Source organism: Podarcis liolepis, assembly GCF_965112155.1.
Source record: "Podarcis liolepis genome assembly, chromosome: 8".
Classification (NCBI taxonomy): Eukaryota; Metazoa; Chordata; class Lepidosauria; order Squamata; family Lacertidae; genus Podarcis; species Podarcis liolepis.
The window spans coordinates 73,010,807-73,038,543 of NC_139560.1; the positions used below are offsets into that span (position 1 = coordinate 73,010,807).

Below are 27,737 nucleotides of genomic sequence, written 5' to 3' on the forward strand. Positions count from 1 at the left end.
TTTAATGTGCCTAATTTGCCAATGAGAAATTCTATCTGTCTGCTAAAGATAGCTTGGATCAAATAATCAAAGAGATTTCTTTTCACATTCTCAGTGGCAGAGGAGTGATAAGGATGAGAAGGAACAATTTCTTTTTGAGGAATCTAATCGCTCCCGCAATAAAATACAAGCAGCCTTTGTAGCCATGCAGGGGAAGTCAATGTGAAACAATTTGTGACAAAAACATGCTTTCCAGTGCAAAACAACTGATAATGGAAACTCCTTGACCTGGATTCCATTTTTCTTCTTTTTGGAGTAACCAATATACTTCAGCAGGAAAGAACAGCTCTCAGATTGGTCCAGAAAAAAGGCAATATACAATTTGTGCATTAGGTAACATGGGTTTCTATTATATATATCTATATAGGAGAACATCAGGAGATATTTGGTTTTTCTTCTCTATTACAAATTGCTTTTTTTTATAAAAAAAAATGATATTGAAAGAAAATAGCCTGTGCTAAAACAACTTATGCTCAATATGCAATAAACTTCAATGAGTTCTCTTTCACAGAGGGTGGAAGGAACACTCAACAGCCTGAGTTCTCCTGTGCCCTTTTGCTACTGGGGCAGAAATCAAGAAGAAATTGCTCAGGACCTACTGAAGTAACGAGACATTTGGGATAGCCTAGGTTCCAGGAGTAGCTGTTGGGAGAGTGCATCACTGCAGACTTGGTCTCCCAGCAGTGGTGTCCCTGCCACATACTAGGTTGGTTCAAGAAGAAGAAAAGGTTGGTAGTTAGGTCAGATTAGTTTGAGTGCATTGCAGAGCATGCTACATTGCATATGCCAGTGCTCCCACGCTTATTGCAGATATTGATATTGTGCAGCTTGAGGCAATTGGGTGCACAAAAACTGACTCCTTTTTGGAATAAAACAGTGTCCAGATTCATAAGTATTGATTCAAAGTTTTACTATCCAGAACTGCTTCAAAACAGGTACAAAAAAGAAGAAGGATCCATCCAAATAATTCCAGAAGACATGGTTGTCCAAGAAGTAGGCCCATCATCTTAGAAATAAAATAACTTATAATCTGGCAAACAGATCTCTTGCTCTGCATTAGCCTGCATTCCAGCCCAAAGCTGTTGAGCTCTTGAAGGAGTCATTTTCACATCCTTCTCCCACAGTGTCTGGGGAACAAGGAAAAAAACCACCATCCTTCAATACAGTGAATTTACAATTGAATACCTTCATCACATGATCTAAAGTTAAACACTCAGTATAAGTTACAGGTGGTAGCCGTGTTCATCTGCCATAGTTGAAACAAACAAACAAACAAACAAAATTCCTTCCAGTAGCACCTTAGAGACCAACTAAGTTTGCTGTTGGTATAAGCTTTCGTGTGAATGCACACTTCTTCAGATATGTGTGCATGCACATGAAAGCTCATACCAGTAACAAACTTAGTTGGTCTCTAAGGTGCTACTGGGAGGATTTTTTAAAATTTTGTTTTGACTCTGTGTAAGAGCAGGGAACATCACTGTTAATTATCAACTAGTTAAAGCTCAGAGAGCTTTCAGTATGCTGCCATGGAGAATCCCCAGTGTTAGCTATACAGATACGGGCATTCTCCATTTCACTGTCAATGAAACAATTATACTTAAGAACCTGACCTTGCCAGTGTCATGCCTCACCCCTATAGCATCCTGGGATATGGCAATGATGTCATTGCCAGGAGGTACTGCCCTCCCTGTCTACTGCTCTTCCAGGTAGATACTCCCCAGGAAGCTTTTTCTACAGCTTTGGTTATCGTAACCAACTTGACTGGATTTTTGTGTGGATAAAAAGTGGGGGGAAGAATTAAGTCCTTTGGCTTCAGCTACTGAGGTGGGAGGTATGATATAAGTGTAATAAATGCATAAATAAATGTACACCAGTTGCCAACTGGCATCCACCTATCACAGGAAACAAAGGAAGAGTGTGTCATTGGAGGTGATATCAAACTGCTGGAGAGTTACAGCACCTGCTGTAGCTGTAGAGGTCAATATAGGAGAGACATGTTTTGTTGCAGCTGGGGCAGATGAAGGTGTCAGCTTGTGCTGATTCAGGTGTACCATTTCATTTATTCTTTCTGTGCTCCTCCCTGCAGCCATTCCTCCTCTGGTCATTGCTGTGGCTATACAGCCTGACTGATGGTCTCCAGGTGTTGTGGTTGTCTTTAAGCGACACCAGCATGGCAGGGTTAATGTCACCTTTGCAGGCATCTTTGTGACACAGAATTGATCTGCCAACAGGCCTGGTTTCTGAAGCCAGATCCCCAAAAAGGATCCTTGGGGATCCTTAGGGATCCTGCTATCTTCCATTCTGTGGGCATGGCCAATCCAGTGTAGATGTTGCTGAGATAGCAGTGCAAACACGCTGGGAATGTGGGCTTAAAAGAGCATATCTTTGATTGAGACTGTCCCACCCAAATAATATAAGGTTGTATCTAACTAAATTTTACCCAGAGCAGACCCACTGACATTAATGTATCTGTTTATTCTGTCCATAAATTTCAATGAGTCTTCTCTGAATAGGTCTGACATTGAAACAACTTTCTTAAAGCAGAGGGATGGGGTCAATTTTAGCTAAGCAAACAGGATGCATGGGTGAGGGGTGCTGAATCTCACCAAGGGCTTTTCGGTGACAGCACTGCAGTTGTGGAATTCTTGTTCATGACTGGTATGCCATGATATAGCTCTGTATGACCAGATCTTGTTTTTTAGACAGATGCTGATACCTTTTTTTATTCCAATAGGTATTTTATTATTGCTTCCTACTGCATTCATGCCATCGCCTCTGGTTTTAAAAATGCCCATTTTTGTTTCATTTTTAATTAATTAATATTTTCTTTTATTGTGACTCTGTTTTTGTTAGCACCAATAAATAAGCTAAGCACCAGGAGTAGGATTTAGGTGTAGCATGCATCCCCTCTAAATTGTGCCTTGAGTCAATCATGGTTTTTTTAAAAAAAATTCTGTCCGGTCTGAACTATGTTACAAAATATACAGCTCTGACTTCAAATATTCATTGCTTTCTATGCTATGCTGTAAAGAACTTGGGGGAGGGGGAGAAAGAGAATCCCCAAAGCTATAAATAACTCAACCCCTCTCTGTATGACCAGTTGTAGATGGTGATGCATTGATTGAAAGGAAGGTTCATGCTGTAGAGCCTTTTAATGAAGGCTTAGCAACGACCATGATTTAAGACCATGAAAATGTTCTGTAGAGGTTGCTAAGAAACATTTAACAGGCACGTATCAAATCCTTAAGCCTAAGGATGAATTGTTCACTTGCTACCCATAAATTATGGTCAGCCAATGTTTAAGGAGACAGTGATAGAAGTGTATTATTGGTTCACAACAAACATCATCAGTGCTAAACTGCAGCAATAAATGCCATGTCCCTGGTGGACATCTTGGCTTAATAGAGACTCAGAGTTTTCAAAGAAAGCTCGCCACATCCATCACAGGATGTAGCGAGGATAGTATCTTGGCAGCCTTTGCTACAGTATGGCTTCCTCCACACAATATCAACGTAAAACTCACATTTATGAGCATAGCTGAGTTTTAGGCTAATTTGTGGGTCATTGTATGCAGTGTGTGTGTACTTTAAAGGAAGCCACAGTTTTAGACCGTGTTCGCTGGCAAAGTTAAAATTGACATGGAAATCCTGCAAACTTGTGAAAAAAACTCATTGAACACAGTGAGATTTGCTTCTGAGCAAATGCACATGGGGCCACAATGTAAGTTTAGCAGTGCTTTTATTTGAGTCAAGAAATGTAACATCATTTGGCACTAGAATAATGAACTCCTTCCTCACTCCATTAGAAATGAGCTCCTATATTATTATTATTTATTGAATTTATGTACCGCCCTATACCTGGGGTCTCAGGGCGGTTCACAGATTGAACCTGGGACCTTCTGTGTGCAAAAGCAACTACTTTTCCACTGAGTTACAGTACAGCCCTTGCCCAAGATAAGAGCAACACAGAAAGCTGCGTAATACTCAACCAGAACATTGGTGTATCCAGTTCAGCGTTGTTTACAGCGACCAGCAACAGCTCACCAGGGTTTAGATATAGGATATAGGAAACTGCCTTACACCTTCCAAGTCAGACCACTAGTCTATGTCATTTAGTGAAGTCTACACTGACCAAGGAGTCATTCCCAGCCTTACCTGGAGATGCCAGGGATGGAACCTGGGACCTTTTGCAAAGCAGATGCTCTAACACAGAGCTATGGGCCTTCCCCATATCATCTGTTCCATGTCCACTGAGCATGCTCCGTCCTCACTGGGTGGTTTTGGCCCCTCCCCCTGTTTCTCCCTACTTCTCCCAACGCTGGGGTTCTATATGAGGTCCCATCATGATCTCTAACCAGAATATATTGCATTGCAACTAGAAAAATCAAAGAGGAGTGGGTGTGGTCCAGCTGGTGATAACTGGCTTTAAGTTGCACAGTCATCTGTTGAGGATGCTAAAGGTACAGTGTCTTATTTATTTATTTCCCACCTTTCCTCCAAGGGGCTGAAAGTGGCATACACAGTTCTTTTCGTTGACATTTTATCCTCGAACAAACCTTGTTGGGTACGTAAGGCTAAGGGAGAGTGACTGGCTCATGGCCATCCCATGGGCGTTATGGCTAAGGGAATATTTGAAACTTGGTCTCCCAGATCCTAATGCAGTGCTATAACCGTTATATGAACTAGGAGAGGATGTTTATTATGCTAGGATTTGGGGCCCAATTGGGGTATCCTAAAGCTATTCAAGGGCTTCATTAGCAGAGCTAACAAAACTTACCTGTTAATAGTTGTTTAGCTGGAGTGGTGATAGACAAATGAGCTGTTGAGTCCTATTCTGGTGAAATATTTGTAAGACTTTCAAAGTTAAGTTACAATACATACTCTGAATATGATTTGTGAAATTTCCTAAGTTCTGTATGTATGTTTGGGCAGATAAAGACATGTAAGGTCTAGATAGCACTAGAGTTAGTACTGAAGAAGCCACAAATGAAATGATATAGTAATTTAAAACAAACAACTCTCTTGATGCCTTCAGCAGAGCCAAACATATTGGTGTAGCAAGTGCTGAACTGATTAATAGAAAGCTCTTTACAATACGGTGTTGGCTGCGATTCATTTTGGAGGAGGACGAGTAATTGCTGTGAAACAATGAAAAGTTGGTCCATTTAGAAATCTTACTTGAGATTGCTTTGTAAGAAACAACATGAAATGAGCAAAGTCTATTGTTCAAAAATCCCTTTTCTGCTGACCCTGGAAAAATGATTAAAGGAAAACTTCTGCAGTTGTTAAGACTTCGTTTTGTCTAAAATGAAATATAGAACCAGGACAGTTCTTCAGTATGTGTTCTTAGCAAAACTGTTAGATCCAAAACGCAAATGAATTTAGAGGGTCCTCTGATTTTAATCAGTCAAATTCAAAAGTGAGTAGCAGTTTCGCTGATCTTGGGTTTGTACATGAACTGTTACTGAAATACTGCTACACCTGCATTAATAGGAAATTGATGGCACAGGTATGTTTAAGGTGGAGATGGGCAAGCTCTTCCCCTCAAACCAGCCAACCACCAAGCCCTTTACCACTTATGAGCTGAGGAGTCGCAGCTGTAGTGGTGGCTGTCCTATAAGTACAAAAGGGGCAAGGAAGATCAGACATCTCTCCTCTCTGGTACACTCATCACAAGCACATGAAGAAAAACTGGAAAATGTATATTTTAGAAGACATCTGAAGGTAGCCCTATTTAGGGAAGCTTTTAATGTGTAATAGATTATTGTATTTTGTATTTTAATATTCTGTTGGAAGCCGCCCAGAGTGGCTGGGGTATAAATTATTATTATTATTATTATTATTATTATTATTATTATTATTATTATTATTATTATTATTATTACATTGAAAAATTTGTCCTTACAAAATGCATATTTCCCCTCAAAAGTCACCAGGAAATTAGTGGATTTCCCCTGAGACATACTAGGGTAGGGGTCAGCAAGGCTTACCAGGCATGGGCCAGATCACTCCCGCAGAGATCCTCCGTGAGCTGGGCTGGTGCAGCGCAACGCTGGAAATTGTGTCTGTGCATGTCTGCGGCACCAGAAATCGCTTCTGCGCATGCCCAGACACCGGAAATTGTGCCTGCGCAGAAGCAATTTTTGGTGTCTGGGCATGGGCAAAAGCAATTTCTGGCACCACTGACTGCGCAGACGCGATTTCCGGCATCTGGGTATGCACAGAAGCAATTTCCGGAGCCACGGAAGAGAGTCCCCGCACCGCACTGCACCGGTTTAGCGCAGCACGGGGGGACTCGCCAAGTGGGCTGCTTCGTTCAGGGGTGGTTTGTGGGCCGGTTAAACTGCCTCCGTGGGCTGCTTCCGGCCCATGGGCCGCAGGTTGGGGACCACTGGACTAGGGCTTTTTCTCCTGGAATTCAGTAGCAGTTCTATTTTTCTAGAAACAAGAGGTACCAGAACTCACCAGGAATGCCTCCCTTGTTCTCTTATAATAGCAGTGGCGCCCACCTGAGAGGTGCCAAAAGTGAGTTCCGGTGAGTACTGGCTGAAACAAAAAGCACCCTGCTGCCCATTGAGGTCAGCTTTCTTTCAAGGGAATAAATGAAACATGGGCATGCTTCAAGGACTGTGTCCAATATAGGAGAGGCTGACCAATTGCATATTTTAGGAGGTATTTACTGAGACTTTTCTCAGGCACCATAAAAGGTATTATTGGGCACATTGGCACCCATAGCCCCCACATTGGCACCCCCTGTGCTAAAGGAGCAAAATGTAGGCTCATCTAGATGCAAAAGAGTGGCTCTTTTATAAGAGTACTTGATGGCTGTCTGCATCTAATTGCTACATAACTCAGGATGCCATAAGGTGAACATAAAGGTAATGTTAATAAAAGCATCCCGGTGATAACAGGATGTCTAATGACATGCATGAATCTGAAGGGAACAGAGTGGGAAGGAACATTTTCAACTCAGGAGGAATTGTAGTCAATATTTTCCAGAAACCAACAGTAGGTAATTGCCTTATTAGAGTCTCCTGCTGCCATTTCCCTAGAAACAACAGCAACAAAACCACAAAAAAGTAGATGAACAAGGAGCCTTTTCTGCAGAAGATCTGTGCAAAAATAACTGCAGACCAAGCCAGTGTTGGATAGACTTGATTAGGATTTTTTTTTAATGCCCCCTCCCTCAGCACAGTGAACTGACCCCTCCCTCAACACAGTGACCAGGTAACATCAACTGTCCCTTGCAAAGAAGCTAGGAAAGAAAAGGGACAAGGACACCACTCTATGAACCTGCTCCTAGGAAGACTGAAAATTACTAGGAACAACAACAAAAATGGATTAATCTGCCATCGTGCTTTTAACAGCAGGACAACAAAATTTACTTTTACCTGTGTGGTCTTCACATGCCATCAATAGCTTTAATTTATAAAAGTCCCATTGATTTCAGTTTAAAAACTTAATATTTTTATTAATGCACTTCTAGTAAAATCTGTAGGGATTTGCATTGTCTAGTGGCAGCTGGGTTGTGCCTTATTATTTTTATCTTCCTCAACAGTCGATGTAGCTAAGATGATCACTCAAGCACCCTCACAAACTTACAGTGTGAACCATGAGCTATCTATCCAAAGGTATAACATCTCAATTCCTCCTCTTTTTAAATTTTCCAGTCTGGGCTAAGTGGACCTTGAATAACACTCACATCTGTTGAGCAGTTAAAGACTGGATGCATGTTTAAGTGAGCTCATTGATTAATGAAAATGACGGAGCCATTATAAGAGGATAAACAGCTTTGAAAGCAGTCACTATAATGGAGATTAAGATTTGGAAGGTAATGACCCAGCAAGTCAACACAATTTAGCTGGTGGAGACCTTTAAATGGATTACACAAAGGTTTACCTGCTCTTGATGTATCACAAATGACAGTGGGTAACTCTTCAAATGACAGACTACTTTAAAGTGTGTTTGGTTTCTGCGTGCATTTTAAGCTAAATTGTACAACCTGTGCACAGGGGAGTGGACAGCCTCAAAACTGGAGTAGAGTAATCATCAGGAGTGCCAACTTGGCCTCATGATTGTGGGTGCCTGGGGTTGTGGGTGCCATGCAACATGCATGACCCTGGCACTGAAATTTGTGGGTGCCTGAACCCTTCATGGGGAATGTTATGGGTGCTCAGGCACCCAGGGCCCCAGGGAGTTGGCACCTATGGTAATCATCAAACATATTATTAATATATGCTGACAAAGATTAGCAACTCCCCCCAACAACAATGCAAGAACAACAGTACTGTTAGCAACAGGTAGCAGAGAAATAGGAGATCTGGCTGATAAAAAATAAATGGTTTAGACAAATTCATTGAGGATATGGCTATCAATGTCTAATTGAAGCCCCCCATTTATCTTAACTCTTTACAGAGATGCTTGGGCTCTCTTCTACATTGAATGAACACACATACAGAGGGAGGTGGTATCATGACAGCAGGCACTGCTTCTGCACAAGATAAGGAATTTTCCTTTCGAGGGTTACAGATTGACCAGCATTGGTTCTATGCACCAAAGAATACACACTTGGCAGAGGCAAAGGCTGTCACCACTACATATTCATGTTCTGTAGAAAAGTGGGGACACCTGAAGAGGGCTTTATGTCTAAAGAGATCCTCTTTTGACCCAAGACTTTTCTCCACAGACAAACGGACTGTCTTTTGATTTAGGAAGGAATTACAGGGTGCTTAGGGGGGAAAATAGAGCTGGCTATAAGTGGCAGGTGTCACAAGCAATGCTGTCAACTAACCAGCATTGCACTGATCTATTAATAACGTTCTCTCACATAGTCAGCACTAGGAACTGAAATAGTTCTGGGCTGAACATTTCTCCAATCCCTCCCCCCTTCTCTGTCAATTAATGAGAAAAATGTTGGGTTTGGAAATTTTCAAAGGAGAAAGAGAGAAAATCAGGAAAATTTTCAGATGTGAGAGCTTCCACTTTTGAGGTGGCTGTAGGGTATTTGTAACTGTCCAGAGTGCTGAAAAAAGATACTGGAAAGAAAAATTTACATACAGCACCCTCAGCCACCTCACAATAGGGATAAGCAGATCTGTCCATTTCGTTTTTTCTAAGTTTTGCATTTTTCCAGTCTTAAAGCTTGTACTCCACATTTCCACATCAGTTTCTGGGCATTTTTTTTGTTAAAGTGCTCACGAAAATTTATCAATGTATTTCTCTGAACATACACATGTTTGTGTGCAGTTTCCCCCTAATAAGCACATTTGTACAAAGTAATGTGTTTTATAATGCATTATAACACAGTTTTGTATATTCTTTTCACCAATGTATGCATTTTAACAAATATTTTTGCCTTGATTGTTTGTACACATTACTTGGCTAGTGAAATGTGTTAGTATTTGCAGTGTAATTTCATTGGAAATGTATTTCACAAGAATAAATGGTATTGGGGGAAGGAGGTGGCAGTTAGCAAATGGTATTTGGCAGTTGGGAATTGGCAGTTGATTGGTTATTCTGTTAGCTCTATCTTGACTGTGAAGGTGAGATGTTTGGGAACTTCATGCAGACACTGTCAGGAGGAGTTTGAAAATAATACTTCTTGTTCAACTGTTACCAACCTGAAAAGTAAAAAGATTTGTCTTCAACTATTTGTGGAAGACATATTTTTTTATCACAAATAGTTAAAAAAGTACACTGTGAAATTTGGAGAAGTGCACATTTTGAAGGGTGACTATATTTCAGTCCATATATGGTGTTGGAAAGTGTGAATTAGGTGAGGTCGCTTTTAAATAAAAATTGATTCCAGTTTCTCTTCCATCCCTACTTTCAAGTACTAAAGTAAGCTCAAGCTCCACACCCACTTAATTTCTAAAGAAATTCTAGTGTCCTGAGAATGAGGCACAAAAATCGGGGGTGAAAACCTCTGAGAAACTGGGGGACAGATTTTGGCACAGATCTGAAAAGCCAGTGAAACCTAAATCATCCCTGACTTTATCCATAAACTGCTATGTTCACATCATATTTGGATCCCTCTCTCTCTCTCTCTCTCTCTCTCTCTCTCTCTCTCACACACACACACACACACAGAGAGAGAGAGAGAGAGAGAGAGAGAGAGAGAGAGAGAGCTTACCAAATTTAACTCTGGTTCATTCCCAGTCTGCTGAACTCCTTTAAAATCAGATTTACTAGGTTCTCTCTCACAGACTACGCTCTTTCTGTTCTGTCTGTCTTGAAAGAGTCATAGCTATTTGATAAGTGAACAATATAGTAATGTTTTGACAGGTCAGCATGTTCTCATACTATAGATTTTTAAACACAGAATTAATTAATTGATCTGCCTATAGTACCACGTTTCCTTCTAGTAATTAAGCAGAACTTTAATTTCGGTTAATAACATAATCATTGATTTTCCCCACCTGCCATATTAGGATTAATTTAATCTTTCCATGCTCATTGATTTACAAATTCATCAAGGTATGTTCAATTGTAACTTCTATGGTTCAAATATCCCCCACCCCTGAAATGATTCTCAAATTAAGTGCTACTATATTTCTGAGTCATTCTTACGCAGCCTGTATGAGAAAAGGAAAGAAGATATGTTGGGTATCCAAAGCAATGATACAAAATTTAAATTTAAAGGGAAAGCATTCACTTAGGATGCAGCATGTCTCTGGCTCAGCTAGCTGATTCCCAGGCTTACCTGGTGTTAAGTCCCCAACGCCAGCTCAGCTGAAGACCTATGCTCAATGGAGGACCTCTGAAGATGATCTGCCATTGGAGGCAGATGGATCCAATTGGTTTCCAGACAGCCCTCAGGGATTTTCTGGTGGATGAATACCTGTTGAAGCCTTGGCCAACTTACGGAATATCTTGATGGCTTCGGCCATTGACACAATTGCTCTTGAGCACCCTCTCTCAATTCCTGGGAGGAAACAAGCTGGGAGATGTCTGAACACGAGTGGAGGAAGACTCTAATGAATGAAACTGAAAACGGATGATGGCTCATCATCAAGCCTACCTAGTGGCAGTGGACTTATTGCACCGTCCGACAGAACTTTTCCAGGTAGTGTGGGTCCTTTTACAATCTGGCCCGAAGGAGTTGGCAAAACTGATGGCTGCCCACTGTCATTCATTCGTGAAACATTTTGAGGATAAAATTGCTTGCGTCTACTGTGGTCTTGACTCCACTGTTACAGCAGATGACTTTCACTGAGTGTCCAGAGTACTCTCTAATCCTGATGTGTTGGAAGGTATTTGGGTTGGTCAGGGTGACTACTTGTGATCTAACAAAAAGCATTTTTTAAAAAACAAAAACACAAAAGAGCTGCCTTTCGGAAATTCCCCGCGGACATCAAGTTCACCTTTGAACTGAAAACAGATGAAACCAATAGGCTAAAAAAATAAAAAAATAATTTAAAAAGGACTGGGGTTTCTGAAGAGTGGTAGAACATGGGGCACCTAATCTTAAAAGACTGGGGATCAGCACACTGTAAAAATAATAGTATTTATAACAGTAAAATTAATTTGTTCAAAGTGTTGGTACTGACCTTTAAAGCCCAAATGGCCTCACCCCAGTATACCTGAAGGAGCGTCTCCACCCCCATTGTTCAGCCCAGACACTGAGGTGCAGCTCCGAGGGCCTTCTGGCGGTTCCCTCATTGTGAGAAGTGAGATTACAGGGAACCAGGCAGAGGGCCTTCTCGGTAGTGGCGCCCACCCTGTGGAACACCCTCCCATCCGATGTCAAGGAAATAAACAACTATCTGACTTTTAGAAAACATCTGAAGGCAGCCCTGTTCAAGGAAGTTTTTTAATGTTTGATGCTTTATCGTGTTTTTAATATTCTGTTGGGAGCCACCCAGAGTGGCTGGGGAGGCCTGGCCAGATGGGTGGAGTATAAGTAATAAATTATTATTATTATTCCCTTCAACATTTCTCTGATGAAAATGGGGACACCCTAAGGAAAAGTGGGACATTGCAGGATCAAATCAGAAACGGGTGTGGCTTCTATAAATCCAAGACTATCCCTGGAAAATAGGGACACTTGGAGGGTCTGCTTTTCTTACATTAGCCCACTAGATGACCATGGGAAACCTGCAGGTAGGACCTCGAGTAGGACTCTCCTCACCTGAGCTCACCAGCACCTAGCATTCAGCGGAATACTCCATCTGGCATCAGAGATCTTCTTTGTCCCTTTACCTGCCTTCTCCCAGCTTTCCATGACTAATAATAATAATAATAATAATAATAATAATAATAATAATAATTATTATTTTTATACCCCGCCCTCCCCAGCCAAGACCGGTCTCAGGGTGGCTAACAACTGATATAAAACAAATTGATTGAAATATAACTTAAAAACAAGATTAAAATACAACATTAAAATATTAAAATACAGCCTCATTTCACTGGAAACATTTTTGGGGATGAAAACATCAAGTCTTCACCCAGGTTAACATAAAAAGTTTAGATAGACAACATCCCTACAAGCATAATTGCAACTGACTCACCTGTCTTCTCAGTTTGGCAAGAGGTCTCCCGGCACCCAAACAAGCAACAATGGATTATTTCTGCTGTTACAAGAGGCCAAGCTGAGTACACAACCTTATCCACCAGGAACATATATTTATAAGTGTAAGATTCTACAGAACTGCAGCCAACTGCTGACATATGCTGTTTGAAGCACATTCGGCTAAGCTTTGCCCTTACAAAAGCCCCGCTGAAACAAAGCGGGGAGGCGGCGGTTGCATTGGCTGATTGCACCCTTTGTAACTCTTGAGTGTTTTTTAAACAGCTCCATTAGAATTAGCAGCCGACAAGTGCAAAAGTGGATGCAAGGTTTTTGTCCAAGTGCATTTTACAATTACAGACAAACGATTAAGCTGCTTTGAGGGAACTAATCCTACACTTGAGCCCTGTGATTCTAGCAAGCTTTTGTCCGATGACCACTTAAGCCATATTTCCCTTATCGTTAATGCAAGTGAGCTGCGGCAGCCAGAAAGAATCGATCTGTGGCATCAAAAGGAATACTTTTAATTGAAACGGCAGACATTTAAGATACTAACAAATAGGAAGCAAAGCTGGAGGGTGCGGGGACAGAGAGAGAAACAGGGAGAGGTGCCTTCTTAACAGAATATTTGTTAGGGTTGGGTACTGGGCAAAACATTTCTCGTGAATAATGGTCAGATCAAAATGGAGGCCTGTGCATTCACATAAACCCACCCACCCACCCAACAAAACTTTCCATTAGGTTCCCCAGTTTCCCGGAAGGTTAAGGGGTGAGGAAGAATGCCTATAAGACTCCAGGTAACTTCATGTATTGGCAAGATGCATCCCCTAAAGCACTATACAGTGGATGAAAAGGGGGAGCTCTGTTATTCACCCGGTTGCCTGGTCGGGATTGGCCTTCCTCCCTTTCCCCCATCCATCCTTACTCTAGAGCTCTAAATGGGCAGATTGAAACTTAGTTTTCACTGGGATGTCAAGATTCACCAACCAGAGACAGATGGAAAATAGCGTCAGAGGAGATATTCTGTATATTTAGAATGATGATTCAGGATGCCATACCCTCCATTGTTTTTCCAATGAAAATGGGGGTGTCTCAATGAAAAGCAGGACATTCCAGTAGCAAATCAGAAGCCACAAAGGCTTCTGTAAATCTGGGACTGTCCCTGGAAAATAAGGACACTTGGAGGGTCTGCAATGCATCTGAACACATGCTCAGCTCAGAAGTTTGTTTTCAGGACTAGCAGCCAACTTTGGGAGGTAGTGGGTAGCTGTTTTATGGCTTTTGTTCAACAATTAGAGTTGCAGTTCTACTGCAAATCATCCCAAGAGTCACCAGCAGAACCCAATCGACCTTTTCCCCTACCCTTCTTCTGGAGTGGAAAGAAGGAGGTGGGTGGAGGACGGCTCATAGACAGGTAACTACATCATTTGGTGAAGAAAGAGCTTCTCCATACAGGCTATGGTGTGACTGGACATGAAATCATCAACTTCCTGAAGCTAAACATCAACATCATCATCAGCAGCAGAAGCATCACCTCATTGTATACCATATTCAAAGTGTCTTACAACATGAAAATATCTACATAATTGTAAACATAGCCGAAGTAGTCATAAAAATAAATAAAACACATCAAAAAGTACACAACAAACTGGAACAATTTCCATATAAATCATGCTAATATTTAAAAATAAAGATACACAAAAAAATGTATCAATGCTGTAGCAACAACCCCACCCCAACAATACCACATTAAGAACAGTCAAAGAGTAAAGGAGGTTTAACAAACTGAATAACATCATCCACTTTCTACGCTCCTCCCAATGGAAAAATGCAGATAGGGACAGATATACCCCTGCTTTAAGTCATTTACATACTGTCTTCTCTTTAATATTATTTACTATAAAGCTCGAAGACTAAGTTGTTTAGCGACAAAAGGTTGGAATACCAGAACAACATGAGAGCACTGAACCACTGGAATATCACAAGTGGACTCTTTATTTTCTGTGTTTGCAATGGTTTAAGATAAAACCTATTTGGGAAAGAAACTACTTTTGCAATTTTTATGGACATTTATTGTTTGTTTGCAGATAGTTGCTTTGGTGATATTATCTTGTGTTGATTGCAGGTGTCATTGTATCACTACCCTGTTCACTGTTTTATTGAAGAGTCTGTTCAGCAGCCTCAGCTTTTGTAGCAGGTCTGGTCAGTGTCTGGATGGGAGACCATCTATGTAGGAACCACACGAACAATACTTTGAGTTGCAAAATGCAAGCGAGACAGAACATAGGGCTGACATAAATGCACAAAATGATGCAGTCTCTTGGATAGTTTCTAAAGGAGACCACATGGAATTAATGCTGAAATCCCTCATTAAAATAATTGTTCTAGTTCTACAAGTGAAATAGCTACGCAAACACTACTGGAGAAACTTCTCTTTCCCACTTTTGATCAAGGCAAGTTGACATAGCAGAGAAAGTGTTGAGCTTAAAGTACAGTAGTGGGTGCTTAGCTCCCTGCTCAACCATGAAGCTCCCTGGATGGATCTTAGAATCATTTTATCTTTATCTATGTCTTTTGTTTGCTGCTTTAAGCTTCTTCAAGGAATGGGATACAGAGATGCTCTTCTTCTTGAGGTCATCTCTAGAAAACAGGTATTAACTGTACAGTAGAGCAGGAGCACTGTATGGGAAAGATATTATTATTATTATTATTATTATTATTATTATTATTCAACTTTTTATATTACTCTTCAGCCAAAAAATAAAAAAGGTTGTTTAGAGGTAAGACAGTCCCTGCCCTCAATTTAAGATAATGTTACAATTAACCTGAGATAACCAGTGGAAATAGGTATTCATGAAAAGGCACCAAAGTTTAATTCTCCAGTTGCTTTTCATTTGAAGAGGATTATTATGTTTGTTTGCTCTATGAAGACGGAATAATATTTACAATTAATTGGGTGTACAGGATGGAAATAATGCTTGGAAATGCAGTTTTGTTATTGATGGGTTTATATCAATGTGTATAATTCGATTTAAAATAATTACCATTTTTTATTAAAAAAAATGATAAAGTTGGGGAATGCCTGTGTTTCAAATAACTCCCAATCACACCGTCCCTGAGCAAAGAATATAGGAGCATTAATGAAAGAACAAACATAAATAAGGGTAGATTATAGAGGTTTTGAAGCAAGAAATTGATTCAGAATCAGGCGAAAGTTCTTTTAATGCATGTTTTGCTGATTTATTATCGCTGTACTTCAGGAGCTTACGAAAAATGCATTTCCATCCATCATCCTCTTTCAAAAGGTTGATGGAAATCAGCCTCTCTGCCAAAGCAAAGAAATACTTGGTATCAGCAGACTCCCCAGACAAAACAATGGGGTGTAAATCTAGTTAGTCGGATCACATGGTTTAGGTCCATTGAGGCAGGCTTTACATTATGGCAATCAATCGCAATCGCTCTCCGTTGGTGTTCAATGGTCATGTAACATTTCCCGTTGTAGAGACTCATGATACAGTTAGCATTTATGCTCCAGCCAGCCTCACGTTCCTAGCAGGACTGCATGGTCTGTGGGAGGTAAACTGAGAGCAAGGATGGAGGAAAATAAAGTCAGGGTTGTCTATAAAAATAAACCTTAACACCTTCCAGACAGTAACCAAGCATGCTTGGGAATATTGATTTGTATATTTGGAATATTTCCCATGTTTTATTCTTAATATCGTTTTTTTTTAAGCCAGAGCCAAGAACTACTTTTGAAGCAAGTGAAAAATATTATTATTATTATTATTATTATTATTATTATTATTATTATTCAGGCTTTTTGGTGCATCAGTTACAGCACTTTTCCCACACAGCACTCAGTTTTTACTCTCTACCAACATCACAAGATAGCTTCCTTTGGGGATGTGTAAAGGTATAATACTTCCTTATATTAGTGTGTAATATAATCACACGTGTCTACACAGTGAGTAAGGTAACATGCCATTAGGGATGTTGGAGAATTCAGACAAAAAATGGAAACAGTAGTAGCAGTTAATGATGCTCACTTATTCATTCAATGTTTGGAATAGAAACCAACCCAGCAGATGCAGCTGGTATTCATTGTTGTTTTCAGTCTGCAAATGATATATAATTGATTACATTTCCTGGTCCATTTGCATTGTGTTTCCTATGCATTGAAATTAATGGAGCGGAATAAAGGGATGACAACATAACTCACGCTAGTTATGCAATTTTGCCACAGGAGACCACAAAATAAATAACAACTAAAGGATCCAAGACAGATGTCCATCAAACCTCTGCTTGAAAACCTCCAATGATGGAGAGTCCACAACCTCCCAAGGGAGACCATTCCACTATCGAACAGCTCTCACTGTCAGAAAGTGTTTCCTGATGTTTACTCCTTTCTTGTAACTTGAAGCCATTGGTTCGAGTCCTACCTTCCAGAGCAGGAGAAAACTAGCTTGTTCTATCTTCCATGTGACAGCCCTTAAGATGTTTAAGATGGCTAGCCTATCTCCTCTCAGTCTCCTCTTCTCCAGGCTAAACATACCCAGCTCCTTCAACCATTCCTCATAGGGCTGTCAGCATCTGGGGGTCAAAAGGCCACCTGGCTAGCCCCCAGCCGGATCATCTCCCTCTCAGCCTTCACGCTGCGGAGATTCATCGACCTCTGGCTTTGATGTAAATCAGAGACTCAAGCTAGCTGACTTGAGCACACTATATGTGGCAGTGTAAACTGCACAACAAAAGAGGCTGAGGCTGTGGATACATACTAAAACTATGGATTTATTTTACATAAATCAGAACAAAGAAACATGTCGTCTCTCCTTGCCGTCTTCTTGGAGAGAGTCTCAAAAGAAAAGCAATACACAGAGTGGAAGTTCTCCTCAAGGGACCCAGCAATCTGTGCTGGAAAGTAAACAGACATGTGACACGCAACAATCCCATGTCTGCAACAAAAGGTGGAATAGAATATCCCAACATCGGCTTGGTAGACCTCAGACGTTTTGCTTGCTGAGTTGGAGCAGCATCTCACAGCATCCCAGCATCTAAAGTATTGGAGAGTGATCAAATTACTTTGGTACCTGAGACAGAAAACTCCAAAAGGATGATAGTTGGTGGCGAGCATCATCATCCTTTAAATATCTAACCATGTGCAGCCCTTTCATGATACACAAAATTGGCTCTGCCTTACGTGGCTGTCTCCCTATGCCTCAAAGTTGCATAACAGCACACAACATCAGTGATAGCACATAAATCTCGCGGGTTGAAAAACAGCACACACCGTGCTATGATTACATAGTTACAGCATCTCACAATTACAGCAATGCCAAGAATGCTATCCCCAGATGAGACAAGCATGGATGAGAATTTTGGGCAGGCAATTGAACAAATCTTACCAACCTCAGGCAAGTCAATTTCTGGCAATGGTGAAGGCAAGTCTGAATGTGCATGGGGGTGTCAACAGCTTCTTGAATGCATTAGCATCCCTAATGAAAATGAATTTTGTTTAGGTACAGTGCTAATGGCTCTGACGGCCTAATTGCCACGCACTGACTGCCAGCTATTAATTAATTATTATTTTATCCTATAATTTATTTACCCTGGAAAAATGCTGCATAAATACAGCATCTGTTTCCCTCTAAGCTCTCGCTTCATTTTACAGCTGAGCAGCAGGAGGATCCATGAAGTTGAGTTGACTTGTCCAAGGTCACGGAGATAGTAATTGGCTTTTATTAGAGCCATGGAGGACGGCTGGTTAGGACGTCAACTCTTGGCCTCAAAGATCCTACTTGTTCTCAGCATCTAGCAAATGGAGTCACACAGAGACACAATGTAATTCTGCTTCAAATGTATCTGTTTGCTTCTCCTGGGGAAACTTAGAAGACTAGAGCAAACAGGTAGGGAAAACAATAGGAGGTTCCCCATTATAAGTCCACAGTAAACTCTGTCCTCAAGGTCAGAAAATGATGCAAGGCCAAAGACTTCCCTACCCTCTAAAACAGCAATGTTTCATTTCCTTATCCCCTATGGTTTCTGTGGATCAGATTTTCTTCATTTTAGTCTGTTATCAATCCTCTTGTACGCTCTGCACTAACATTTCATTTGAATAACAGTTTATCCGGATGATTTTCCAAAATCGAGAATAGAAAAATCAATGTATAACAACAACAACAACAACAACTGAAATGGAGAACACTCAGTTTTCCTCACCTTTTAATTCCTGCAGTTCCTTTGTATCTGTTGTACTTCCTCTACCATAAAAATGCATAGTTTCCGGGGCCAATTTAAAGTGGTGGTTTAAATGGCTCAGGACCGCAATACCTCAAGGACCACCTCTTTCCATATCAGCCTACCCAGACCCTGAGAACATCTTCTGAGGCCCTTCTTTGTGTGCCTCCTCCTCAAGAGGTTCAGAAGGTAGCAACACAAGAACAGTCCTTTTTTTGCAGTGGCTCCCCGTCTGTGAAATGCTCTCTCCAGAGAAGTTCACCTGGCACCTTCATTATACACCTTTAGGTGCCAGGCAAAAATGTTCCTTTTTAACCAGGCCTTTGGTTGATCTGATTTACATACTATGCCCTTTTAAAATGTGTTGTTGTTTTTGTGTGTGAGGGGGGCTATTGGGTTGTTGTTTTTATTTTTTTTAGGTATTTTGTGGTTTTATATCTTGATTTGATTCTGTGAACCGCCCTGAGACCCCCGGGTATAGGGCGGTATATAAATCCAATAAATAATATGTGTGAGGATTCATATGCACTGATAAGATGCCAATCAGAGTCAGCTAGAGAATGATGCCACAGGATGGGAGCTTCTGTGCACTTAGAATTAAAGGCCAGGGTACCTCATAGCACATGCTCAGGCTATGAAGCTGTTTCTAGCAATGGGACTCATCTCACAGTCCTTTCACTTGCTAATCCACTCCTGGATCCCCGTGAAATGTTATTTATTTCCACAGCCTCTCTGAGGGGTGGGGGAGTCTTGTTCTTATAGCCACAAGCATCCTCCATTGGCTGGTGTACAGTATAATCATTCTCCTCCCTTCTTAGTCTCCTGGGATATCCATATATTATTGTTATTATTATTATTATTATTATTATTATTAAAAAATAAAATAAGCAGCATAGAGATCTAGGTGATTTGGATTGTCAATCTGCCAACAGCAACTGAAAGTGCAACTCTGTAGAGCAATTTGCTCCAAGCCCTCCTCAGTTTTAATGTGTCTCGATCTCATCAGCTCCCAGTATCGATGTCTGATCATAGAAACCCCGCCAAATGAGGTGACATAAGAAGGGCACAGCTGAATCAAAAGCTGTGCCACCAGTCACAGTTGGGTTCTGCTCGAGTTTCATTAAAATTTTAATTGGAACCAAACTAGGCCGTCACGGAGCTCATGAGTATTTCCTGTTCATTCTGCCTTAGAATCAGATGTTCAAGGACTGGCAAATTAGCAAAGAGCATGTTTACACTCTGCTCCCCTATTACAAGAAGTGATTATTTGATAAGCAATGAACAGCAGCCAGGAAGGAATGCCAACATTTGTTGACAGCTTCGGTGATGTGTCTCGGTGATTACACCTCATTCTTCTGGGTAAAAAAAGGATCGGCAGCCTTGGGCAATTCTCCTGAAACTGATGTGTGTGACTCGGCAACTGTCCTAAATGTCAAATAAGCCTCCACATTGAAAGGCAGCAAGAATTCTAGAAACCTGTGAATAATAATAATAATAATAATAATAATAATAATAATAATAATAAATTTTATATGCTGCCCATCTGACTAGGTTCCCTCAGCCACTCTGGGCAGCTGCCAACAGAATATTAAGAACACAATAAAACATCAGACATTAAAATTTTCGCTATACAGGGCTGCCTTCTGATGTCAGATAGTTGTTTATTTCCTTGACATCTGATGGGAGGGCATTCCACAGGGTGGGCGGATGAATGTGACCACATGATTTACTAAGGGCTGGTTCACAAAAGCAGGTAAATCACTATACAGTGGAACCTTGGTTGTTTAACAGCTTAGTTGATGAACAAATTGGCCCCCGAACGCCGGAAACCTGAAAGCAAGTGTCCCTGTTTTCAATCATTTTTCGGACGCCAAATGTCCGACACGGCTTCTGCTTGAGTTCAGGAATCTCCGGCAGCCAATTGGAAGCTGCACCTTGGTTTCTGAAAGGTTTCAGGAGTTGAACAGACTTCCACAATGGATTAAGTTTGAGAACCAAGGTTCCACTGTTTTTAGGAAGACGAGCACAGGCAATGCCTTAGGGTCTCAATTACCTGCCTACCTTGGAAGTAGTCCCGTGGAGAACCCTCCTGCAACACCCAATGGAGCCAATGAACCGAGGTGAGATTTTTACCAACTTGACCCTTACAAGATAAATAATGGTGACGACCAGGAGTGGCTGTAGAACATCAGGCTTTCATAGGAGTGATCTAAGACCTCTCTCTAAAAGAGCTACCCTAAAGGGAGCTCAAACAAAAAGCACTCAGCCCTTTAAGAATAGGGGTAAAGTCAAGCCGTGTGAGAATCAGCAGGAAACTGAAACTTCTCCCTCCTGCACTGAAGGGCCGGCTGTGCAGAGAGAGGATTATGTAGAAGAATGCCACAACAAAGGACCAATAAAGCCCAAAGTAAATCCAAACATAAATGGTACAGTCACCGAAGTACTCCCAAAACAGAGACTTAAATCCCAATCTTCTCCTGAACCATCCCGAGTCCGAGAAGTGGAAGGCAATGCCTTATAGTGAATCAGACCATTGGTTCATCCTTCTTGGTTTGCCTATAGTGAGTGGCAGCAGCATTCTGGGATTTCAAATAGGAAACATCCTTGATGAGGACTGAACCTGGCATCTTCTGCATGCAAAGCAGATGCTGAATCACTGAGCTACAGCCCAGTGCTGGGATACCGGTAGCCAAAGGTGTGAAATGACTCCATTGTGATGCATCATGTTTGAGTTTATATGGAAGTTCTATATGTCCGATTTGATTCATGAGGGCGAATTTGCACGTCCAATGAAATAAGATGGTTTGTGTGGGAAGAGGCCCATTGATTCAAGGAACAGGTGGCACACATGGGAATACAGAGCCAGAGGAAGAATGTAAGAATAGAGCAAATGCAATGGGAAGGAAATAAAGAGAATCATGGCAATAGCTGGGATTAAACATACCAAAACAACTTGATTAACAAAACATAAAACAATAGCTGTTACATGCCCTCCAGTTTCCTCAGATGAAAAAAGGGACATTTCTCACTGACCAACTGACCCTCCTCTCACACACACCATTTTTGGCCCTCCCACTGTGTAGAGCATTTCCTATCTGCATAGCTGTCAACGTATTCCTTTTTTAAAGGGAAATTCCCTTATTCCAAATAGGATTCCTCTCAAGAAAAGGGAAAAGTTGACATCTATGCCTATCTGCCACCACCACAACACCCATGGGATGCAGAACTCATGACCCCCCCACCGTCCTGAGAAAACCCCTTAATCCCGATTTCATTTCATTCTTTGGTAGATTTACAAAAAGAAAAACACACACCAATAAATGAATTTTAGAAATGTGCACATTTAGATACGGTCACACAAAGAATTTTTTAAATGATCAAGACCCCTTATGCTCCCCTCTATTCCCCCCGTCCTAGGATTGCCTTATTTGGGGGGGGGGGAACAAACCCAGATTGCTAAGCTTTTTTGGGGATGCCTCCCACAAAAATAGTGATTTTAAACTTTTTGACATTTTGCCAATTCCCTCCCCCACACCATTTTTACTCCCGAAAACCAGGACATGTCAGGGATTTTCCTGACGTATGGCAAGCCTACCTTGTCATCCCACTCAGGGCAGCCCAGCCCTCTGACTGCCCCTCAGAGCCTGTGCACCCTGTGGGGCTGGGCCCTGGTGGTGGCAGCCTCTTCTCCTTGTCACCTACTCTCCAGCAGCTGCTACGAGCTACTCAAGAGAGGCCACAGAGAGGCAATGGGATGCTCAATGGGATGCTCACTCACAGCTGCCACTGCCACAGTCTCCGCTCGAGACAAGCTCAGGCTCACCCTCCCTCCTGAGCTCAACAGCTCAACACTGGCAGGATCAAATCAGATGCTGGGGTGACTTTCGTGATTCCGGAACTGTCCATTGAAAATTGGGGCACTTGAATCATATGCCACTTGAATCCTGTGAGCAGGAGTTGGTTAGAACCCTACTTGTGATTCAAAGGCTGGGAATAAGGCCCTCCTGAGATGTCCCCTGGGGAGTGCCACCTGCGCCGAGCAGTGAGCGTCCCAGGGGGGCGTCACCTGCGGCGAGCATCCCAGGGGGGTGGGGCCGTGATGTCACCCCCCTCAGGGATGACACCCAGGGCGGACCGCCACCACCGCACCCCCTTCCTCTGCCAGTGCCCCTGGCACAGCTCATTCACCCAGGATCTGCGCTTGATCTGTTCACTTTGTGAGGAGAGACGCTTTTGAGCAGGCTTCCTCAACCTCGGCCATCCAGATGTTTTGAGACTACATTTCCCATCATCCCTGACCACTGGTCCTGCTAGCTAGGGATCATTGGAGTTGTAGGCCAAAAACATCTGGAGGGCCGAGGTTGAGGAAGCCTGCTTTGAGGGAGGTTCGCCCACTAGAGCTGTCTAAAAAACAGTTGGTTGTTGTACCTTACCTCCAGTGCCATAGGCAGCAGTCTCTTCCTCTGAGTGTCCTGCCGTTCCTTATTTCAGCTGAGGTAGACCTCTGAGAAACCATCTCATGCTCCCCATACTGCTAATGTGGGGTTTTTTTCATCCTCCATCTGTTGCTTCATTTACAAAAGGCCATGATGAAAAATCAACATGAGGAGTTCGCCAGGCAGCCACATTCAACTGATTATCAAATCACATAAAAACTGCCCAGTAGATAGAGCGCCCTAGGGAACGTGAAAAACATGCCAGCCCATCAGGGCTTCCATTAACAACAACAACAAAGCCATTCCCATAAAGAGCTCTAGCTTCCAACTCCAATTTGCCTCTCACTGTTTCTCTGTTAGACATGGCAGGAACAGGGCCTGTAGACGTCCTTTCCTGCTTCCTGCTGCAAGTCTTGAAAGCCAGTATAAAACCACATAAGACTTTGGGTGGGGAGGGGATGCAAATAGCCAACAGGGCAATCTTATCTCTAGCCAGGGAATATCAGGGCAGAATGGAGCACCAGGACCACCACCATATCTGAAGCCCTGCAGCTTGCAGTGACTAGAGAAGAGGAATGAAATGGGCTTTCTCTGTTGTTGAGCCAGCAGTTCAAGGCTGGATCAAACACATGAACCAAAACACAGCCATCCTTCGAAACGTGTAGTTCTCCAAATTTTGCAATGCAAATCTCCAACCCTACAATGTCTACATAAATGCATATATGAGGGCAAAATGTGCAAAAAATGGATATATTCATGGAAATAGCACACAAAAATGCATTATATTAAGGCAGGGATGTTCAAAGTCCATTTCAGGGGCTAAACTGATCCACCAGTCGGTGTAATCTGGCCCCTGTGGCAGCTTATTTCTTGGGTAAAATCCTTAAAAAACCTCCACAACTTCAATCCTAAAAAAAAGCTCAACAAGGTCAACAACTTTGGCCGGCCCTCACAGCCCTTCACTTCATCAAATCTGGCCCTCTTTGAAAAAAGTTTGGACACCATTGTATTAAGGGAAATGGTTTGCAAAAATGTGTATGTTAGTCAAAACAACATACAAAATCCTGGGGAAACCCAGCCAGATTGATAGGTGGTTATTATTATTATTATTATTATTATTATTATTATTATTATTATGAGATATTCATGCTAAAATGCTGGTGAATTTTCCTGAGATAGATAGATAGATAGATAGATAGATAGATAGATGATAGACAGAGACAGATATAATTGCAAGTGGTTGTGGAAATGTGGAAAACTGAATTTAAGCCTGGAAAACGAGAAACTAAAATTGATAGATTCACCTATCCCTGCATATGATCCTGCAGATCTTTGGTAAGCCTTGTTTTGCCCTACCGCAGATGAAGGTTTGGCCTCATTGAGGGGAAGTATTTCAATATGAGTAGGAAAATTACTAAATTCATGGTTTTTGAAAGGACAACATCTGATGACAGACACCAACAGCAAGCAGAGGAATCGGGAAGATGTTAGTGTACACAACCTCATGCCAATGTGGTAGTTACTGTGAGCTGTCAGTTGTATAATATGAGATAATGCATGTTCTTTGTACTTTTGCCCATGAACTGTATTTATGGTGATTTTCTTGAGTCAAAATGAGAGTACCCCTAAACATTCATTTTAGAAAAAAGCACTGTTAATATCATTTATTAATCACAACCTGTAAGGCATCCCAAAGTGATTTTCAATACAATAAGAGTGTATATGAAACAATGGCATGTATCAAAACCGTTAAGGAAGTTCCTTACATAAAAACACTTTTAAAAAAGTTGATCACATATAAAACAATTAACAACAACTATTATGTATATAAAATACACCACAAATCCATAAAAGATACAACTGGGATAACAATATCTACTTAGAAGGTTTGTTGAAAAGGGAATGTTTTCAACAGTTCCTGAAAAGAAAATAGAGATGGAGTATATCCGATATATAAGAGGAGGTCATTCCAAGGGGTAGGTGCTGCCACACTAAAGGTCCACTTTACATTGCATGGGATGGGAACTTATCAGGACTTCCTTCTCTTATCAGGATGCCTTCTCTTGTGGGGTGCAGTGATCAGATGGGGATCCAGGGGATGAGACAATCTTTTGGGAATCAAAGCAGTCCAGGAAAGAGTCACACTTCAGTGGCTCCTTCACTGTTAAAAGGGGACCCCTAAATTGGAAGTATGGTATTTGCCAACTCATTATGGAGATGTTGTACTGGGGGAGAGAGATAAAGGGTTAAAAGGTTGACCAATAAGAAAGCCCAGGGGCGGAGCCCAACTGTGTTTAAGGCTTAACACAGGGGTTTTGGCAGTTAATTCAGTTGGTTTCTTGTGGGTGGGAGGCACAGGAGTCAGAGTGGGTTAGAGACAGAGGGGAGATAGAGAGTGAATTGGATTACAGTGTTTCAAAGTATTTAAAACTTGTTTGTGTTCACAATAAACTGGAATCTTTGTTAATACGTTACAACCTGGCTGAGTCTGAATTTGTTACTGGAGAAACCTGGTTGGTGGCAGTGGAAGAGATAAACCGTGGTGGTGCAGGGTCAATAGTCCGTGGAAGGACCGAGGGCCCCATGTGAACGCCATAGGAAGTTTCAAATATGATTGTTAAATACCTTTCAGTGCAGCTCCGGGACCACCATTTGGGAAGAGTGGGGACAGTTGCCTTGCCTCCTGCATTTCAGATCAAATTTGTTATTCTTCATTAGCCCCAGAGGCATAGTAAGGGGCAGCAGGGGGGCTGTGGCCCTGGGCACACATTTTTTAGTAGATGTAACCAGCTGCCCCCACAACAGGCACAGAGCCTGGCAGCTGATACATGTCAGCGGTTGGGTTGGTCTAGTGGGCAGGTGGATGGAGGTGTCAGGGGTGGGCAGAGGAGGAGGACTGGTGGAGACCACCGCCCCATCTTGTCCCTTCCAGGGAGGAGGAAGAGGAAGACAGTATAGAGTTACATCAGGGGTTTGCTGGAGGTCACATATCAGAGGCAGATGAGGGAGAAATTGGGAAATAATGGAAGAGGAGAAGAAGGCAGGGCTGGAGCAGCAGCTGGCTGAAACGTTGTCACTAGAAAGCATTCCAGACTCTCCATGTCCCAGAATCCAGTGAGTCTTGAAAGTAGGAGAGTAAAGAGTTCAAAGACTACTTCTTTGTGGAACAGGAATTCAATAATATGAAGCACCACCCATCATATCCTATGCTGGACCGCAAAGCCATCTTCCTAGCCCCCTCACTTGTCAAGGTTAGATCCTCACCATACTCATCCAGATCATATTCCTTGTTCATTATATTCTCCTTCTTTATCTTTTCAAATACAGAGAAAAAGCTGCTACAGAGTGGAGAAAGGAAATGTGGTTGTATGAATCAGTTACAAAGTCACCCATATAGTTGATTATTTGATGGGTACAGGGTTGTGAATGTATATCTATTGGCCTCAACTTGATGGGGTAAAAACTGGCAAACCAATCTAAAACTTTCCCCCAATAGTAAAAGTTAATATAGTCCCCAAATAAAACTATTCATCACCTGTTATGGAGATCCATCTTGACAGTGCTGAGATGCAGTCTGACTGTTAACTGTTTCTGGCTTTACCAAGACTTAAAGCATATCCTCTTTGTGACATCACACATGACATCAGAATGACATGTTTGCATTCAACCTAGACTATCTCCATGCCAACAGAAATGGCCAGTAAACTTCTGCAACCAAGTAACCATCAGCCTGACTAACCATTTGTTTCTCTCTAGACTATTGGATGTCTAATTTTTGGTCTCAAAATCAAAGCCTGAATAAGAGCTGTGTATAATCTGAAAACCTGCTTCCACTGTTAAAGAAAACAAATTGTCAGGGACTGGGCAGAGGAGGAGCAGAAGTGGTGGAGACCACCTCCCCACCTGACCCTTCCAGGGAGGAGGAAAAGGAAGACAGCATAGATTTACAACAGGGGACTTAGGGAGGTAGCAGCTCAGATGATGAGGGAAATTGGGAAATCATGGGAGAGGAGGAGCAGGCAGAGCTGGAACAGCAGCTGGCAGGCACCTTGTCACTCGAAAGCATTCCAGACCCTCCATGTCCCAAAATCCGGCAAGCCTTAAAAGTAGGAGAGCAAAGAGCTCGAAGACAGAGGGCACTTAGTGGTACCCATATAATGATTCCTGGTGACTAGCCAGCTTCCCAACAGTAAGCAGACTCCCGTCAGTTCAAGATAGTTTTTATTACACAAACATCCTGAGAGGAGCTTTACACTCCTCTCAGCAACAATAGATGTGCTAACCTGAATTTGATTTCCGCTTCCAACAGGATCTATGCCAGAACCTTGTATGTCTGCCTCTTCCCTTTCACTCGTCTTCAAGGCATTCCCAATGCTGCGTTCGAAGGCTGAGAGTATGACTTGTCTCTTCTCCACTGTCAGTGGACAGAGTCTCTCTCCAATCTGTTGGCAGCCTATCCTCTCGTTGGCCGTTTTCCAACCCTCCCTCTTCATCTGAGCTAGGAGTGTGAAGAGAGGG

The 27,737-nt window shown here is 42.0% G+C and overlaps 1 long non-coding RNA gene across 1 annotated transcript; it reads right to left on the minus strand.

Annotated features, from left to right (window-relative positions):
- Positions 1-934: 934 nt before the first annotated feature.
- On the minus strand, positions 935-27,535 carry LOC310714398. Its single transcript, XR_014529702.1, has 8 exons — positions 26,755-27,535; positions 23,217-23,459; positions 18,155-18,357; positions 14,599-15,228; positions 12,551-12,610; positions 12,169-12,263; positions 10,741-10,988; positions 935-1,166 (listed from the first exon to the last, which is right to left on the minus strand). It is a non-coding gene; the product is annotated as an uncharacterized lncRNA (long non-coding RNA).
- Positions 27,536-27,737: the final 202 nt, after the last annotated feature.